Genomic DNA, 11,807 nt, shown 5'->3' with positions numbered 1-11,807 from the left:
CCTTGAAGTATTTAAAGAAATCAGTGAATTGTAAACAAAGTATGTAAAAAATGAGCAGCAGGGTATGAAAAGACTTCTGTGCAGCCAGCACATTTTAAATGTTACTTGCTCTAACTAAAGGGTTATTGCAGTAGGAAGCAGTCATTTAAAGTTCCACAACTGCAACACTGTGTATGTGTTAAAGAGGCAGGTGAGGTAATATCCCTAATTGGACCAGCTTCTGTTGGGGGACAAACTTTCAAGCTTACAGAGCATTCCACAATAGCATGTCTTTCTCCAACAGAAGCTGGGTCAACAAGAGATTCTCTCCTTTAGACCATATCAGATGAGCAGAGAATTCAGATTCTGTAACTGAAAACAAGCAGGGTCCCCTTCCCTGACCTCCCCATGAACTATATGTGAGGCATGTTTCACTAATGCTACTTAAGCTTAAAGGCTGAGCACTCTTTAAAGGAAACAGTTCAGCTACAGGCAGCATTTTAAAAGAGGCAATTGTGTTTAAACGAAGCAAAAATGTCAAAAATCCAGTATGTTCTAGTTACAAAGTTTATTTGTATTACCTTATACTTTGCTGAAAAAACTGCACACTGTAGTTAATGATAGTATCCATTTGTGTAAATGCTGTATTTTAAATTACATAAAGGGGTAATTTTCTATTATGAACAATGAGTTTGTTATTTGAAATAAAGACCAAGAGTACAATGATTTGAAAATTTTAATTTGTGCACTCAACAGTATGCATCTTCTACTTGTAAAAGAGTGATCAGACACATTTGATAATGCTCACAAAAACACAGTTGCTAATTCTCAGGGTCTTTTGGATATTTTGTGATGTTCTTCTATCGCAGACAGACAGGCTTGCAATAAGGACACCTGCAACACAATATGACAAATAAGTTACAGTGCAATGGAACTTCTACCCAACCAATTCATTAGTATACAAGATGTCTTCAGAAAACCTTTGCTCACCACTAGTCAATCTGCCGGTAATTCCAGCTATTTTTGGTGAATTTCATCATTTGATATCTTGTACTGAATGGTACACATTTATAAATATACAAGATTCCAGGATTGTCACTGAAACCTAGAATGTTTTAAGTAATGAAAAAAAGCTACAAACATGGCTGAGTTTTGTGTTTAGAGTATCAGCAGGTTCAATCACCACTGGGATTTGATGTCTTACCATTTAATTTAAATTCTCAGCCATTTTTTACACTTTATGAATTACACCCATACAACCACATGGGCTTTCACCTCCAGTTCATCAATGTCTCAGTATTATTCACTTATTTGCACTTGATAAGCTTTCATTCAGTGAACAAATATGATGGAGGGACAACTCTCTTGTACAACATCAAGCACATCAGTGGTTAACTTTTTTAGCCCTTAAAATTTTTAACCTAGCACTGCATGTTTTTAGAAAAGGTGGTATCTCACGGAGTCTGCTAATCAATTATGCCCCTTAGAGTCTAAAATGAATAGCAAATGTAGCTGACAATTTCTCATTTAGATTTTATGAACACATGTTAAAAAAATTAACTACATAGGTTGAGAAAAGGATGTCCGTACATCGGGGTATAGTGCTTAGATTATCCAAATACAAAGTTTGTTTTTAAAGAAGTCAGATACATATAGTGCATAATCAGCAATAACCCAAATTTAAGTGAACAAATTTAAGAATACAGTTTAGATATCTAGCATCCGTACATTCAGGTATATTACTCATGAAAAAAGTTGTTCAGAGTTGGTGGTGGAAAGCAAAATATATTTGTATTCAAACTCACCCAAAAAGATTTTCTAGTGCTGTACTTTCTTTACTGCAGGAATCTCATTTAACTTCCCTGATAATTTTGGGGGAAAAAAAAAAAAGAAAAAAAGCTGTAACAAGTTTCCAAACCAACATTAAAATGATAGAGGACAGGTTGCAAAGGGAGCTGCTAGTGATGTCTAGGCACATTGGTTCTGTAAACTAAGACTCATTATGGGGGGGAGGTTTGGTCAAGAAGGGAAAATTGAGAGTTCACTCAGAGGGAAGGGAAGCAGATTAGCTGAAAAACTATCAGGGTCCAAACTTACAAGGGATGTGATTAAGAATTGCCTGACATGTTATTTTCTGATGTCTAAGGATGTACATGTGTAAACACTTTTAACAGTACAGTTATGTTTGAGACCATATACAGGATTAGAAATATTCAATCTTTACTGTAGCATCACATTTTATCAGGAAAGGGAAAAAAGTACCTGTAGACAAGTGATCTGGAATTACAACAGGATGGTGGGGAGAGAACGTTTTCTGTCCAGATTCCTCAATGACTACATTACCAGTCCGCTGCTGCCATATACTGGAGAACTGTACAGCTGAATTTCACTAGAAGCTATTCTTGTGTAGAACAGAACCCTTACATAGGTCTTCTATTAAGCTAGTGAAATATAACTTGACACCTTGCACACTTTAAGCTATAGGCAAGTGCAAGAGAAGAGAGCTGGAAAAATCTGCCTCCTGTGGTGGATGCCCACGTCTAGTGGGGACAAGATGGTCTGTCACAACTTACATAACACTGGTCTATAATTTTTGAGAAGTCGTCCGCTTCAGAGATCAAAATACATAATAAATAGCACATTATGTGCTAAATTCAAATATGACAATTAAAACAACTGATTGGCTACTGTTTCTAAGATATTTAAGTTTTTACATTCTATGTTTATGTATATTGTGCAGATAGAGTTTTAATCATAAATTGTAAACCTAGGTCTTCATGTGTTTATGGTTGCTTTACATGATCATATTTCACCTGTCCTGTTTATGTAACACTTTAAAAATCAGCAAAAGGGTTATATAAATAAAATTTATTATGAGACAAAAGACTATTATGTACATAGTTTAGTCCTATTCAGTGTCTACTCGGCGCTTCTTGGTTTGTCTCTTGTATTCATTAAATGGAGCATCTCTTGTCACTGTCCAGCAATAGTCTGCAAGCATTGATGGGCTCCATTTGCCCTGATAGAGTTTCTCCATTGTTGCAATGTCCTGGTGAAATCGCTCGCTGTGCTCGTCGCTCACTGCTCCGCAGTTCAGTGGAAAAAAATCTAGATGAGAGTGCAAAAAATGCATCTTTAGTGACATGTTGCAACCAAGGCTTTTGTATGCCTTGAGGAGGTTTTCCACCAACAACCTGTAGTTGTCTGCCTTGTTGTTTCCGAGAAAATTTATTGCCACTAACTGGAAGGCTTTCCATGCCGTCTTTTCCTTGCCACGCAGTGCATGGTCAAATGCATCATCTCGAAGAAGTTCACGAATCTGAGGACCAACAAAGACACCTTCCTTTATCTTAGCTTCACTTAACCTTGGAAATTTTCCACGGAGGTACTTGAAAGCTGCTTGTGTTTTGTCAATGGCCTTGACAAAGTACTTCATCAGACCCAGCTTGATGTGTAAGGGTGGTAACAAAATCTTCCTTGATTCAACAAGTGGTGGATGCTGAACGCTTTTCCTCCCAGGCTCCAATGACTGTCGTAATGGCCAATCTTTCTTGATGTAGTGGGAATCTCTTGCACAACTATCCCATCCGCAGAGAAAACAGCAGTACTTTGTGTACCCAGTCTGCAGACCAAGCAAGAGAGCAACAACCTTCAAATCGCCACAAAGCTGCCACTGATGTTGGTCATAGTTTATGCACCTCAAAAGTTGTTTCATGTTGTCATAGGTTTCCTTCTTATGGACTGCATGACCAACTGGAATTGATGGCAAAACATTGCCATTATGCAGTAAAACAGCTTTAAGACTTGTCTTCGATGAATCAACGAACAGTCTCCACTCATCTGGATTGTGAACGATGTTGAGGGCTGCCATCACACCATCGATGTCGTTGCAGGCTACAAGATCACCTTCCATGAAGAAGAATGGGACAAGATCCTTTTGACGGTCACGGAACATGGAAACCCTATCACCACCTGCCAGGAGATTCCATTGCTGTAGTCTGGAGCCCAACAGCTCTGCCTTACTCTTGGGTAGTTCCAAATCCCTGACAAGGTCATTCAGTTCACCTTGTGTTATGAGGTGTGGTTCAGAGGAGGAGGATGGGAGAAAATGTGCGTCCTGTGACATTGATGGTTCAGGACCAGAAGTTTCATCCTCTTCCTCGTCTAACTCAAGTGAGAATGATTCTGGTGCATCAGGAACCGGCAGTCCTTCTCTGTGGGGTACTGGGCGTATAGCTGATGGAATGTTTGGATAATGCACAGTTCCTTTTTTCTTCTTTGACACACCTTTCCCAACTGGAGGCACCATGCAGAAGTAACAATTGCTGGTATGATCTGTTGGCTCTCTCCAAATCATTGGCACTGCAAAAGGCATAGATTTCCTTTTCCTGTTCAACCACTGGCGAAGATTTGTTGCACAAGTGTTGCAGCATATGTGTGGGGCCCACCTCTTGTCCTGATCTCCAATTTTGCAGCCAAAATAAAGGTGATAGGCTTTCTTAACCATAGTGGTTATACTGCGCTTTTGTGATGCAAAAGTCACTTCACCACAAACATAGCAGAAGTTATCTGCACTGTTCACACAAGTACAAGGCATCTCTGCTCACTTCGGCTAAACAGAAATGTGTCCCTTTTTGCAAAATCAAACACTGACAAATAAGAGAGCACGACACTGTATAATTTCTAGAGCTGACATAGGGCAATTTGTTCAGCAGAGTGATGCAAGCTTCGTTATGATTGCATCATCCATGACTTCTAGGAATAACATGAGGCAATTCATATCATGTATGGTGCAATACCAGCTTCAGATTGCATCATTCATTGTTTTGCCTAAAAAGCAAGTACTGTCCAAACCCAGTCATAGATTTATTCATGGATCCTGTCAAAGATGTATTTTAGTCATTTCTTGTTTAAATTGAGATCCCTTCCCTTTATAACTCACTTATCCCCCGACATTCCCAAGTCAAGGGTCGTATATACTGACCCAATAGCATATCTTAAAAACTAGAGCCAATCAACAATTTTAAGAATCATTTTCATTCTCAGTGACCCAGAATTAGTAAAGTTTGACTACATTTATTTCAGAAGCATTTTGGCTGTACAGCAGTGTAATTATGCAATATCCAGTTTCAGCTCTTGACCTTGAATCTGTGTATTAAGAGGGTCTGAAGAACAGAAGGCTCCACTTTTCCATCACGTTTTGGTAAGCCATGACCCAGTTCTCCTTTTCCACGCAGATTAGGCAAGGGAGCTGCTATCCACCCTTCCTGTAGACATCTCACTCCTTTGAAATATCAAAGTCTACAGAGTAAATGGAAACAAGAGAACAAAAATGGACATTACATGATGCCCTGAGTAGACTGAGGCTGCAGTGAAAACAGCAAGCATGGAAGAGCCAGTCTTCAAATAAACTGCATGCCTGATTGTCTTTTGGCTCCTAGTACTAGTGTCATTTTAGCACAACACAAACAGCCAAGTTTAGCATACAGGCCTCCTGACAATTTGAATACAATATACATATAGCTGTATTTCAGACAAGTTGAGAAGGTTATCGTCAGTTCTCGCATCTGACGGCACTTCCTATTCAAGGGTATCATCATGTCAACAGCTTTTTGCATTTGTTTGTGTAGATAAGCATTTAACACAAGCCCAACACTTGCAAATTTTGCTCTAACTTTCCCCTTAACTAGGGGTAAGCTGCAAAGCATTAGCTCATCAAATCCGTAACTTAATCAACTAACCATCAGCTTCAGACTGGTAACTTACAGTTGAATACACCAAAGTGCTTCTATTTCAACCCTCATGGAGCAACTCCAAAAAAACCCACAAATCTTTCTATCAGCTTTTCCTTTTGCATTAGCCCAGGTCCATATGGTGCACTACTAGTCAAGTACCTAACTAGAGTCTGTCCCCCCCCCCACATCCAGAATATGATGAATGGGACTGCCATGTTTCAACTTTAGAGTTTGTCAATATGCAAGTAAAATCCCCAAACTGGCTTAAGAATTTATACAAGTTAGTGCAAAAATAAAGCTTACCATATACTTCAAGATACCATTCTGCCCTAAAAAGAGGAAATATTGATTATTAGAGGACAATATTACAGTATTATACAAAGGATATTTTGTAGGTTTATTCAGAAAAAAACCTTCTCACCACCAACAATCTGTCGGTAATTCCAGCTATTTTCGGTTTTATTTCATCATTATGCACCTTTAATTTGACCAACTCTATAGGACTATTAAAATGCTCATTTTGAAAGCAGCATTAAGACTCAACTAGGTTTTTGCATGTAATTAAAGTTCAGTAATTCCCTTATTACAGCTTGCTATACATTATCCATAACTTCAGTTTCTGAATTTAAGTGCCCTGCAGAATCCAGAACTATAACCACTGCTACAGGACAGTGCTGGAGAACTTTTGTATTCTACTCCCTAGCACATGCATAAACTGGCAAAGGACAAAGGATGCATCCGAAGAAGTGAGGTTTTTACTCACGAAAGCTTATGCCCAAATAAATCTGTTAGTCTTTAATGTGCCACCAAACTCTTTGTTGTTTTTAAAGGACAAAAGGTGGTTCACCCTTTTTGATTATGATACAGGAAAGGAAACCCTGCTTTTTCTATAGGAAACTTTAGTCTGAGCACTATTAAGCAAATTAAATCTTGTATTCCTATTTCTGATTGGAAGAACAGAATTGCAGATCTTACTCCAACTTCTCAGCCCTTAATAGCCAGCGTGGGTGTCTTCCACAACAAAGTTTTAAACAATATAGGGAACAAACACAACTGGCTGAGTCGGATCATCCCTTCCACTCCCTGCTCAGATTCTACTCTTGATGCCTAGGATATCCTTTTGTTTCAGTCACACTGCAGCAGCAGTTCATAGACTATCAGGGTTGGAAGAGACCTCAAGAGGTATCTAGTCCAACCCCCTGCACAAAGCAGGACCAACCCCAACTAAATCATCCCAGCCAGGGCTTTGTCAAGTCGGGCCTTAAAAACCTCCAAGGAAGGAGACTCCACCACCTCCCCAGGTAACCCAGTCCAGTGCTTTACCACCCTCCTAGTGAAATAGTGTTTCCTAATATCCAACCTGGACCTCCCCCACTGCAACTTCTCAGTCTCATTCTCAGTCTCCCCCCAGTGTAATCGCCTGTCCAGGATAAAGGGGGCCCCGAGCCCTACAGCAAAGCTAGGCGGGCCCAGGGCCATGAACCCCGCCGTGCCCCGGGGCAGGGCGTCCCCCCCAGCACAGCTGCAAGCGCCATCTTCCCTCAACGGCGGAGCCGCGCACGAGGCGCCCAGCGCTGGGCACGCCGTGCCTGGGCCTCGGGCAGCCGCCGCCGCCATCTTCCCCCCGGCGCCTCGGGACCACGCGGGTCGCCCAGCCCGTAAGACGGACACACGGAGGCTCGGTCAGTCCCCCATAGCTGTGCCCGCCGGGCCGACAGCGCGCTCAGTGTCGCCCCCTCCCCGCCCACCGGAGCCCCCGGCTCCCGCCCAGCGCACGCGCGCTGCAGTCCCAACGGCCCCCTCAGGCCCGGATGCCGCGAGCCCATCCCCCCTACCGAGCGCGGGACGGGGAGGCAGCCCCCCCACTTCCCTCAGGTTAGCGCACGAGGGGCCCAGCCCCGCTTCCCCGCCCCAAAGCCGCTGTCCCCTCAGGCAGCCCCGTTCCAGCGCCACTTACCAGTCAGGGAGAGAGCGAAGCGCGGGAGGGCGGCGGGTTTTAAGGAGTTGGAATGTACCATCCTGTGGGGGAGGGGAGGATCATCGTAGGCCGTCAAGACTCTAGAGCACGCCTCAGCGCTGGTGGAACGTACCATCTCGATCGCAGGATACGGGGGGGGGGGGGCAACCATGATCGCGTTTGCCTGCCTTTTAAAGGGACAGAGGGTCTTATTCTGCAAAGGGGACAGTTGCGGAGCTCAGGTAGCGGTGGCACAGAGGCCCCCTGGCGGCTCACTATTCTGTCAGCCGCTCTCTTCAGGCCTGACACACTCACTCCACCTCTCACAGTGCCGACATGGAATTATCTACCAAGACTGCCCTGGGGGCTATCACAGGAAAGCTTATTGCATCCTGACCATCCTAAGCATTGTGGGACTATGTACCAGCATCATTCCAGGCGTTCTGTGCATGTGCTAAAAATATCTTTAAACTATGTAACCAGGCAGCGTTGATAAATGTTTTCCCCAAACAACGGAATTTTAATTGACCTCTCTACCTAGCTCTCCAACATAAATTAAGCAGGATAAGTCAAATACAAGAGGAGTTAATTTGCACCGGAGGTAAACAAAAACCGAGAAAGCAGAATGCTGGAGAATCTTATCTGAGTGTACACATCAAAAGGATACATTTCAAAGGTTTACTGGACTATGAGAAGGAAAAAGAAACGTTTAGTTGTCTATGGCTAAGGGAGCAAAAAGGACAATATTTTTTACCTCCATGAAAGTTGGATCCTGAACCAAGGGGGGAAATGCTAATAACACTGAGTATCAGAGGGGTAGCCGTGTTAGTCTGGATCTGTAAAAAGCAACAGAGAGATTCTTGCCAGAATATTTATACCTACCTCTGAAAATTTCCATTACAGGCATCCGAAGAAGTGGGCATTCACCCACGAAAGCTTATGCTCCAATACATCTGTTAGTCTTAAAGGTGCCACAGGACTCTCTGTTGCTAGTAACACTGAGATGTTTTCTTTAGACAAGGCCTGTGAAAGTTAAGTTCAGTCCCTTAGAAGAAGTATGTGTTATATACTTTTTTCTTATTTGTAACCATCACTGTTTCCAGTATTCATACTCAGTTACTTGAATCTGAGAATCTCTGATCTTTGCTAATACATATTCTGTTTTGACTATAAAATCATCTCAATGCTGTGATATTACATAGGATGTGTCTTCTTGGTCGAATCAAGTAAGCAGGTGTGTACACTGTCTCCTTGGAGATAGCGTACATGGTAATTTCTGTGAGTGGCCAGTGACAGGAGGTGGATGCCACAGGAATGCTTTTCAACATGGCTTGGGGACCAGGGTGGACCTAGTTAAACGGCAAGGCAAAGTAAAGGCTGACTGCTTCTGAGAACATTGTTTGAGCTGGCTAACGGACTGGAGTAACAGGGAGCAGACATCCAGTTTATAACCAGCCAATCTTCCTCTTGCTGAGGCAGGGTGAGGGAGATACCAAGGTGATTTATAATCCTGCCTGCCCAAGAAAGTGTCTCAGTAACCTAGGGCTATCTACAGGGAGAAGGCGATCATAGGGCTTTTTATACTTTGTATGGTATAGACAACCTGGGGCTATAAGATAGAGCAGGGGTCAGCAACCTTTCAGAAGTGGGGTGCCGAGTCTTCATTTATTCACTCTAATTTAAGGTTTCACGTGCCAGTAATACATTTTAACATTTTTAGGTCTCTTTCTATAATATATAACCAAACTATTGTATATAAAGTAAATAAGGTTTTTAAAATGTTTAAGAAGCTTCCTTTAAAATTAAATTAAAATGCAGAGGCCCCCGGACCGGTGGCCATGATCCGGGCAGTGTGAGTGCCACTGAAAATCAGCCTGCGTGCCGCCTTTGGCACGTGTGCCATAGGTTGCTTACCCCTGAGATAGAGGGATGGATGCGATTATTTTTAGTGTTAAAACTCTAGAGATCTGATTGATCACATAGAAACATAGGGCTGGACTGGACCTCAAAAGTACATGAAGTCTAGCCCTCTGCACTGAGGCAGGACCAAGTAAACCCAGACCATAAACGTCAGGTATATCTTCAACATGTCCTTAAAAACCTTCAGTGATGGGGATTCCACAACTTCCTTGGAAGCCTCTATTCCAGCTCTTAACAACCCTTATAGGCAGAAAGTTTTTCCTAATATCTATCCTAAATCTCCCTGGCTGCAGATTAAGCCCATTACACTTGATCACCATCCTCTTTATAACAATATGTACCAGAGCACACAATTCCTGGAATTCACCTTTGACTTGCATGACCCATCTTCACACCCATTTCTGTCAGACTCCTAGAACCAAGAATAACTGAGCTTCAGCAGTTTTTGAGACAGGGGGCCCTATATTGAGAACTGTACTGAGACTATTGAACACCCATTAAATTGTAACAACTAAGTCACTATCACCTAGGCTGTACTTAAACCAGCAGTCAGGTGAAACTTTCTATCCCTTTACCTACCTAGAGTCCCATAATGTATGCCCTGCAGGATCTCCCAGACATGGCATAATCAACTCACTGTGGCACTATCCCCCTCACCTGGCATCCACACTACATACAGAGGTTGAGATGAGCCTGCTACCGCCTGGGCAAATTTTCTGCATGGTGTTTTATTAGGTAATACTGAGATCTGTATAGAACACAGCTGCTGACTTGAGGCATCCTACAATCTACCACGGGGTGCTTTTCTCCACTGCAATCATTCAGGTTATGAACCCGTTGGTTTTTATTCACCATTTGCTTGAAAGACTTTTTCTCACACATGCAACTCTGCTGAAGTTTCATAACTTCTATGGGTACATCTACACTAAAAATTAAGTCAACCTAACTTACATTGTCATAGAATCACCACAGTCATTACATTGCTTGTGCATGTCTACACTTTGCTCCGTGTGTTGCTGGTATGCATCATCAGGAGCGCTTGTATTGATTGTACTATCAGTGTGGGGCATTGCGGGATGGCTCTTGAAAGCCAGTCATAGTTGACACAAACAACGCAGTGTCTACACTGACACTGCGTCAACCTAACTACATTGAGCTTGACTCTACGCCACTTGCATAGGTGGAGTTAAGTCAGCGTAGCAGGGAAGTCACATCAGTGGGAGTGAAATTTACGTATAAACACTTACAGTTCGGTTGATGTAAGCTGCCTTGTGTCAACCTAACTCGGTGGTATAGAACAGACCTAAATTATACTAAATTTTAGATTATACTTGGCAAAGATAAAGGACACAGCTTCAGTGAATCATCTCTTATTTAGATACTGCCAATTCTTCATGGACATGTCATTTCAGAATAGGAAAATAGTTTACATCTCTTTTCGTCAGGACCCGACTTACACAGGAAGGTGCCTTAGTCACCCACTCTTTTTCGTATCAACCTATCAATTACCTGGCCTTATAATTCCTTACATTTATAGATTCACCCACGAAAGCTTATGCTCCAATATATCTGCTAGTCTATAAGGTGCCACAGGACTGTCACTTTTTATAGTTATAGGGCTCCCATCCCAGTTACAGTATTGAAATTATGATGTAGTACTAATAGAATTAACAGGGGCAGTTGTTGCTTTTCTATCAATTAGATGATTAAGCAGCTCTCCATATTTTCATTTACAGTATGAGGGTGTAGTGATTTGATTTACTGGCACACTGCTCCATCATCCTTTGGATGCCTGATACCTTGGTATTGCTACAGTTGCAATACCAAGGTATCAGGCATATTCAACAGAGAATCCTATTGCTTTATTCATTAAGGTCTCTCATGAGCCTCACTCAAAAGCTTATCTAGACTAGAATATAAAAAGTGCAGTTTTAGTACTTTAATATATTTTAACATGAGTTGGGTTGAATTTTTTTCATTGAAAAATGGGGTTGTGATAACATTTTTGTGGGAAAAAATTGAATTTCCTCATATTTCAATGACATTTCTCCATGAAAAATTGACAAAAATTTAGATTTTTGTTTCAAAATAGTGAGGGGAAAAAATCCACTCACTTTTTTGTTTGAAAAACTTTACTCACCCCCCCCCTAAAAAAAAAACAAAAACCACATTGTGGGGAAGTAGTAAAATAAAAGAAAGTAGTTTCCCCTCCCGCC

The 11,807-nt window shown here is 41.9% G+C and overlaps 1 long non-coding RNA gene and 3 other non-coding genes across 4 annotated transcripts; all 4 read right to left on the bottom strand.

Annotated features, from left to right (window-relative positions):
- Nucleotides 1-697: 697 nt before the first annotated feature.
- LOC117867719 lies at nt 698-2,681 on the bottom strand. Its single transcript, XR_004643475.1, has 3 exons — nt 2,242-2,681; nt 1,785-1,841; nt 698-873 (listed from the first exon to the last, which is right to left on the bottom strand). It is a non-coding gene; the product is annotated as an uncharacterized LOC117867719 (long non-coding RNA).
- Nucleotides 949-1,021, bottom strand: LOC117867755. The gene has a single exon (XR_004643489.1). It is a non-coding gene; the product is annotated as a small nucleolar RNA SNORD65 (small nucleolar RNA).
- Nucleotides 2,682-5,507: 2,826 nt separating the features above from the next.
- LOC117867750 lies at nt 5,508-5,583 on the bottom strand. The gene has a single exon (XR_004643484.1). It is a non-coding gene; the product is annotated as a small nucleolar RNA SNORD49 (small nucleolar RNA).
- A 530-nt stretch (nt 5,584-6,113) lies between these two features.
- On the bottom strand, nt 6,114-6,187 carry LOC117867756. Its single transcript, XR_004643490.1, has one exon. It is a non-coding gene; the product is annotated as a small nucleolar RNA SNORD65 (small nucleolar RNA).
- Nucleotides 6,188-11,807: the final 5,620 nt, after the last annotated feature.

Source organism: Trachemys scripta, chromosome 18 (assembly GCF_013100865.1).
Source record: "Trachemys scripta elegans isolate TJP31775 chromosome 18, CAS_Tse_1.0, whole genome shotgun sequence".
Lineage (NCBI taxonomy): Eukaryota > Metazoa > Chordata > Testudines > Emydidae > Trachemys > Trachemys scripta.
The sequence above is the reverse complement of the archived record's forward strand: the minus strand, read 5'-3'. Positions and strand labels throughout refer to the sequence as shown.